Source organism: Sorex araneus, chromosome 1 (genome assembly GCF_027595985.1).
Source record: "Sorex araneus isolate mSorAra2 chromosome 1, mSorAra2.pri, whole genome shotgun sequence".
In the NCBI taxonomy this organism is placed as follows: Eukaryota; Metazoa; Chordata; class Mammalia; order Eulipotyphla; family Soricidae; genus Sorex; species Sorex araneus.
In genome coordinates, this window is record NC_073302.1 from 70,121,070 (window position 1) to 70,128,289 (window position 7,220).

General features: G+C 42.2%; 1 long non-coding RNA gene across 4 annotated transcripts in view; it reads left to right on the top strand.

The window, feature by feature from the left end:
* Positions 1-6,776, top strand: part of LOC129401580 (uncharacterized) — a 200,441-nt gene extending 193,665 nt beyond the window's left edge. For all 4 annotated transcript variants that reach the window (XR_008628412.1, XR_008628411.1, XR_008628414.1 and 1 more), the window contains 2 exons: positions 4,633-4,717; positions 6,553-6,776. This is a non-coding gene — a long non-coding RNA (uncharacterized LOC129401580). The remainder of the gene's footprint in view (positions 1-4,632; positions 4,718-6,552) is intronic.
* Positions 6,777-7,220: the final 444 nt, after the last annotated feature.

Sequence of the window (7,220 nt, forward strand, 5' to 3'; positions counted from 1 at the left end):
GGACCCCAAATGTGTACACTGGGACTGACTGTTCCCCTCTTTCTGTTCACAAGGCTCTGGGATTCAGATGTAGGCATTCTGTCAGGCTTCTCACAGATACGGGTCCACTCCCAAAGCTATGCTCTGGCAAGGGGACAGCTATGGAGACCAAAGTGTCCTTTTGCTTAGCTGCTGCTGTTCTGCCTTGTTATTGAACTGGAAATGCCAGTTATCCCCTGTAATCCAGAAGCCACGTCATTGGTAAATACATAATATGGAATCCCCTGACCACTTGGGCATCTGCGTATGTTCTGGCTCTGAATTCTGGGTCTCTGTGCAAAACACTAAAGCAGAAAATACATGGAGTGCTCATGAAGTCAGATTGTTCCAGCTGGGTAGGACCTGAGTCTTATCTAAGTCTGGACTGTGTAGTTTGTAAATGATAAAATCTGGACACAGAAATGGGCAAAAATTAATGATCAGGCTTTGAAGGTAAAGGTGAGGATATGAGAAACCCAGATCCCATTATACTGTCCCCCTGCTCCCCGCCCCACATTACCCAACATACATCTTTTCTAAAACATTGTCACAATTGTATAATCTTTTGTTTGTTTGGTTCTTTGTTTGGGGCCCACACCCAGCAGTGCTCAAGAGTGCTCAGGAGCATCTGGTGGTGCTCTGAGGACCATATGGAATCCAGGGATCGAACCCAGCTCAGTCATATGCTAGGCAAATGCCCTACCCACTGCACTATCATTCTGGTCCCATAATTGGGTAATCTTTATGGAGACAGACTGCCACAGACATTGAATTGTCTTGCTTAGGACAATTGGCCCTGTGGGCCATTATTTTGACATAGACCATTTTGTTTTGTTTGGGTGCCACACTGTATGGTGCCTGGGTCTTAATCCTGGCTCAAAAATTACTGTGTGGTGCTCAAGGAAACATACACATGCTGTGGCTTAAACTGTGGTGGGTGTCACGCAAGGCCAGTGCCTTAACTCCTGATACTACCTCTCCTGCCTGACACAGATCATCTTTAATGAACTGGAAGAGACTGCCTCAGTTCTAGAAGGTTCAGGAAGGGGGGAATTACAGATCGAAGGGTTTGTTTGGGAGCCATAACTGGCAGTACTCAGTGGTTAATATTGGCTCAGGGTTTCAGAGTTGCTCAGAGGACCGGAGATGCCAGAGATTGAACCCAGGCCTTCTTCCAGCAAAACATGAGCACCAGCCCTTTGTACTATCTTCATTCCTGAGGCTTTGTACAATAGGAACCCTAAGAAAAGCCATACAGAGATATGGACAATTCTATAACTATTTCTGGAATATGCTCCTCACTACAGAGAAAGGCACAGGAGAGCTAAGACATTCTTCAGGATATTGAACCAAGCCAAAGGCCAGAACCAAAGGAGTGGCTGTCAGGTAGCTTTTAAGTGAGATTGGTGAATGCACACTGAGGCCAGGCACCTGCCTTATCCATCACTCTCCTCCGTAGGTGGAAATGAAATCTTAAGGGGACCAAGATGGGTTGATCAGCTGCTGGAAGTTATGGGGTCTTTAAATATCATGATGTACAATAGCTTCAAGTAACAACCTCCTTGGTGGTGTCTGTAGCTTACTGCTTGTATAAGGCTGACACCTGGAAGAAATAATTTACAGGGTAAATAATTTACACTCCTGTCTTTTCTCCTGCTGTCACCAGTCTTCGACTCCAAACTGGGCTTTGCAGGGTTTCTTTTGAAACCCTAGGGCTCAGTGGCCTTATGTGGATTGGCCAAATAACCAAGTCCAGTCTCTCCAAGCTGCAGAATAAGGAGCATGTTCCAGTTCCAGTTCAAGTCTCCCCACCATTGAGCAACACACAGCTTTGAAAAGTGATAGTTTACTGAGCTTAATGTGAATGAGTTTGAAGTAGAAAAACAACCCATCCCACAAGTAGCTGTGGGTTCAAGTCTCTACCAGCAATGGGCCTTTGGACAAATACGTTCCCGAGAGCCTTGGACCAGTCCTCCTGAGTCCCTGCTCCCCACTCATCCCAACAACATCCCACCTTAGTAAGTCCTGCTACCTATTGCAAACAAAACACAACCCTAAAAATCCTACAGGCCATGCTTTTCTCGGAACTTTATGGGGGTTCTCTGTACCAGGATTTTCTCTAATCAGATCATATCTAATATCTTATGCTCTCAGTGACCCTCTAATGCTCTTCAGTGACCACCACTGCTAGTCCTGTCCCAAGTATAGGCTACTCACTACCCTTAAGACAGTGCTCTGCTTGAACTAAAGTGCATCTACCCATAGCAATCGTTCACAGATAAGGGAGAACTCAGAGTACATCAAAAGTGGGGGTGGGAGGCAGGGATGCTATATCTTGTTATCTTGTGAATATATTAAATTCCATACCATTTAAGATAGAATGCAGTTTCTAAAAATTCTTAGCCCTCCATTATCCACCCATGTACCGAGCTTATAGAAGAGGTTGAATAAATATCTGGTGAATGGCTTAGTAAATAAATGAAAAAGTAGAGCAAGTGTTTGTGTTAAGGGGTAAAAGAATGAACGCTCTAAGTAGAGAATGACTATGTAAATAGCCCAGGGAATTACAGAACCATGCTTAATGCTTACATGAATTTCTATGCATTCTGCGCTAGAGGGAAAAAAATGTTCTTCTGTTGACGTAAGTCTGACCCATAGAACAATTCCTTCTCAAGTCTATATTCCCCTGAATTCTGGAGTAAAGGAGCTTGTCAAATTCTTTTTGCTTGAAAATTCAAAATATTGGGTAGGACTAAAATAACTTTGGGGTGTTATTTCTTTTTATTTCTCCAGCCAGCTTAACATTTGTTCCCAGCTTGAAGTCCAATTGAGCTATTTTATTTAAATTCTCTCAGTGTCTTGTCTGTCGCCACCAACTGGCCTGAACACCGCAACATTCCAAAACAGTTGAGTGTGGAAATGGCAAACTAGAAGCAGAGAGCAATGAGGTACAGTGACTTGGAGGCCCTGGAGCCTGGGGACCCTGAATACAGGAGTTCTGAGCCTCCATTTAGCAGAGACTTTGGGCGAATGCCACAAAACAGAATCCAGATCATAAATATGATTACAATTAATTATTTAAGGAAAGACTTTGAATCCTATCATGCAGTGAATGCTTAATAAATTTCAGTTTTTCTCACCTTTCTCACCATACTATCTATCTATAGCACATCATCTTACCTGTATCACTCAGGTTAAATCACATTTGCTAGGCACAGCCATTGTGTATTAATTGGTACTGGCTAAAAGCAGTGCCCTTGGGTGTGGGAACCTAGGTCACATCCTCCACAGAGTTTTCTTCCAATTGCCATCATACCTGTCTTCCCCAGACACAGACCACTCTTTGTACCTCGTTTATGTGTATCTGAAAGCAGAAACCTGTACTCTTCAGGGAGCAAAATCTGTTTCCTCTGCAACTGCATTAAGTGGCACCTGTGTCAAGACCCTTCTGGGCCTCCCTACAGTGTGACCTCTTGCTTCCCAGTTAGGAGAAGCTTCTGGAGTTCGAAGTGCTGGTGGGAGTCCTATTTTCGGAATGGAAACCCACTTCTAATGTCTTTTATTGGCTGACCTTTATTCCATCCGTCCCAGCATTTCAAACCTCCATCCCTATCAACAAGTTGTGTTTTTAAAAGTTGGTTGTAAGTGTGAACGTGCAAGATTATGGGCACTCAGGCAAGGGCCAATGTTGCATCGGATCATTCACCCTATTTACCACATTGGGGCAGACCAGGCCAGAGCAGAATCAGGGAAAGGCCAGAGCTGTTGACCTTGGGTCGGAGAAGGGAGCTAAAGCCTCGTGAGAGAAAATATATACACTGATTGGCACAATTCTACATTCAGCCAGGGACAAACGTGGTTACTTTCTTTCCATCTTTGTATTTAAATTATAGGACCCCCATTTCTAAGAGGTGGAAACATTATCAAGGAAGATGAAAATAATTCGGTGTTATTGTTATTTGGTCAAACTGACACATGCCACATGTAGCAATAGCATTGACCTTTTCCCGTGATTGACTTGGCTGTGAGCAAATTCTGACCAAGGAAGCTGAAGAGGCAATTTGTTAAGTTTTACGCAGTTTGTTTTCTGGTACAAAGAATTGGCAGTTTCTTTCCCACATGACTTAAAGGCAACATGTGAGGATGTGGTCATTAGAGCTACAGAAAACTTTTTTTTTCCCCATGAGACAACACACCAAGGGCATAGGAGAAACCAGCAAAAAGATAACATGAGTAATTATTAGAATTACTACACTGCTGGGCTAATCTGTAACTGTTTTCTCCTAGGCTTTCATAATTTGTTGGATGAGCTAAAATTTCTATTGCTTTAATAGCTGTCTTTTTTTTCTGTTACTTGCAGCCAAAAACACCTTACCTTACACCAACATTATCCAACTTATGCTGTAATTTATTTCATGTCTGAGGATGTTGTATTTTTAATTTTTGTATTCTTAGCATCAAATATAATCCTGAAATTTAGATTTCAGTAAATGTCGACTGAAAGTGTTTTTGTAAGTGGTGTTTAGGTGACAAAAAAAAATCTAAAATGGCTGAAGCATGAAGATCAGGATACAGTCTTAGGTTTTATAAAATTCTTACTTTCCTCATTGCCAGGATCTTCTTCAAATTTTGTCTGATCCTACTTTTCTGAAGCCAGAGAACTACTGAAGGAGTCAGAGCTGGAGAAATAGTGCAGTGGGTAAGTGAGATAGTATGCTCGGACATGGTTGACCAGGATTCAAACCTGGGCACAGCATAGGGGCCCTAGAGCCCTGAGAAGAGCGATCCTTGGGCACGGAGCCAGGGCTAAGCTCTGAGCATCACTGAGTGTGACTATATGTCTATATAAGAGGGGGGTGTGCTTGCTAAAAGCTGACTTGTGGGCTGGACTGGTGTTATGATGAGAAGTGCCTCTTGAGAATTCCTAGCAATTTTTGTCAGCTACCTTTAGACCTTACTTTGGTGACCAATGTTTCTAAACTTAAATTGGTATATATCATCAATGGAATATGTGAATGTAGGACCCTAGAAAAATCACCCTAGAACATGTGTTTGCATATTTAGTGATCATTTATGTAACATATCTTATCTCCCAGGCACTTGATGATGTATTGGGGAAATAGAGATGAAAGATCACACAGCTTCTATCCTTGAAAAGCTTACAGTGACAAATCAGAACTTTACAACTGAAAGTTATTTACTAAATACTTAATCCAGTCCTCTTTGCATAGAGTAGTACTGCCACTGACTTAAGAAAACTAAAGTTTTGGGCACATTTTTGATAAAATGTTGTACGGAAAACCTTAATTGTCCCCAGCTGCATTTATTTTGGAAGGTGACTATTCGCTGAGGTCTTTGACCTTTTACCCCACCTTCCTTAGCTGCACCCCTTGCCCAGAGTCTAGGCCACACTCTGCATGCTTTACCAAGGCAGTTATTTCAGGAAGAAAACAAATTTGATCTCTGGGTGAAAGTTCGAGGTGCCCCTTCTCTAGATTGTGAGTACTGCCTCACTTTCTTATAAATCAGCAAGTATAAAGAAGACTTACATCGGATTCTATTTTCCTTCTTAACTGACCATAACTTTTAAAAAAGGTCAAACTCTTGTGCTCAGGATTTCTGGTTCATCAGACTCAAGGGCACCTTCCAGTCCCACGTGGAGTACAAGTGGACAGAGGCACCAAACTTTGAGTCATTGCTTTCCCTCATCATAAGCCTTTTGTAGAAATTGCCAAAAACTGATGATTCTATCCCCCTTTCCAAACATGTAAGCTTTCATGCCCTCCATTACACACCTTTTATTTCCTAATTAATGTCTTGTCATCATACCTTTGGGCTGCCCTACTTACTGCTGAGTCCTGCACTGTATTTTGACTTCAGGAGGAGGGATTGATTCCAGAGTCTGACTACTTAGGAACGAATCACAGTTTTCACCTTTCATAGTTACTGCACCTATAAAATAAAGACTTCTCACCTTTCTACCCAGAGTTACCTCAAGGGCTTCTATTTGCCCATGTGGATCACTGCTCACTGTTAGCTGGCCTCCTATAATAACTGATCACCATCCAAATTTGTGGGTGTGATGCCACAAGTAGTATCATCACTACATGGACTCATTCTTGTATCTGCAGTTTTGCATTTTTGGAAAAACATTGAAAAGACAATGAATGAGCATTATGTCATTTTCAATGTTATACTCTAAAAACTTACCTACAATTTTGTACTTAGCAAGAAAGGGCTTATCCTTTTTACTCTGCTCTTCTCTATTGCCCAAGGATTGCACCTGTGTTGTGTTTTAGGAAAAGAACATAAACATAGAGCAATCAAAGAATACAATTTTCCAAAGATCTATTCCCATTTCCAGGACCCACTGCTGCTCTTTTTGAAGCCAGTATCATTTTTTTAAAAAGCAGGTTATCAAAATTGGCCCTAAAGAAATTCAGATCTAAGGTACCAGCAGTTCTTCTAGGCAGGCAGGGTTGTCTTCATTTTGTCCTTCCAAATGCCTAACTTTTCCTTTGTTTATATTTGCAGATAGGATGAAGCATGCCTTTGGGAAGAGCAAGAAAGGGATGTGCTATATTCACTCTGGCCCTGGATCTCCAAGCCACCTCTTCTAAAAATGTGCTTCACTCTTTACTTTCTCTATAAAATCCCCTTCTTGTGACTGTGCAGGCGAGATGGTTACTTTGGAAAAATGCCTGCACCACCTTCCACCCTGCCAGCTGCTGCCAGTAAAGCTCATTCTCTACCCCCTACTGTGCCTCTGGATTGATTTGCCCTCAGGTGGCAGTGGGACCAGTCCCACATGGTTGTGTTTGTGCTATTTTGTAAATATTTTATATAACCCTTTTTTCTTTTTGGACCACACTCAGAGGTGCTCTGGACTTACTCTCAGCTTTGTGCTCAGGGATCTTCTGACAGGCTTGGAGGACTGTATGAGGTGCCTGGGAATTGAACCCGGGTTTGCTGTCTGTAAGAGAAGTGCCCTATGCACTGTACTATCACTCCAGCCCCATGTGTGTTATTTTTAAGGCTGTATTATACTCCATTGAAAGGGTCCCATACAATCATTCAGTCACTCTCTACTGTTAGTGACCTAAATCAGGGCTTCTTCAACTTTTTTTAGTTCCTGACCCATTTTCGTCTGAGAAACTCAATGCATAAGCATTGCCAATGCATAAGCCCCTAAGATTCATTAT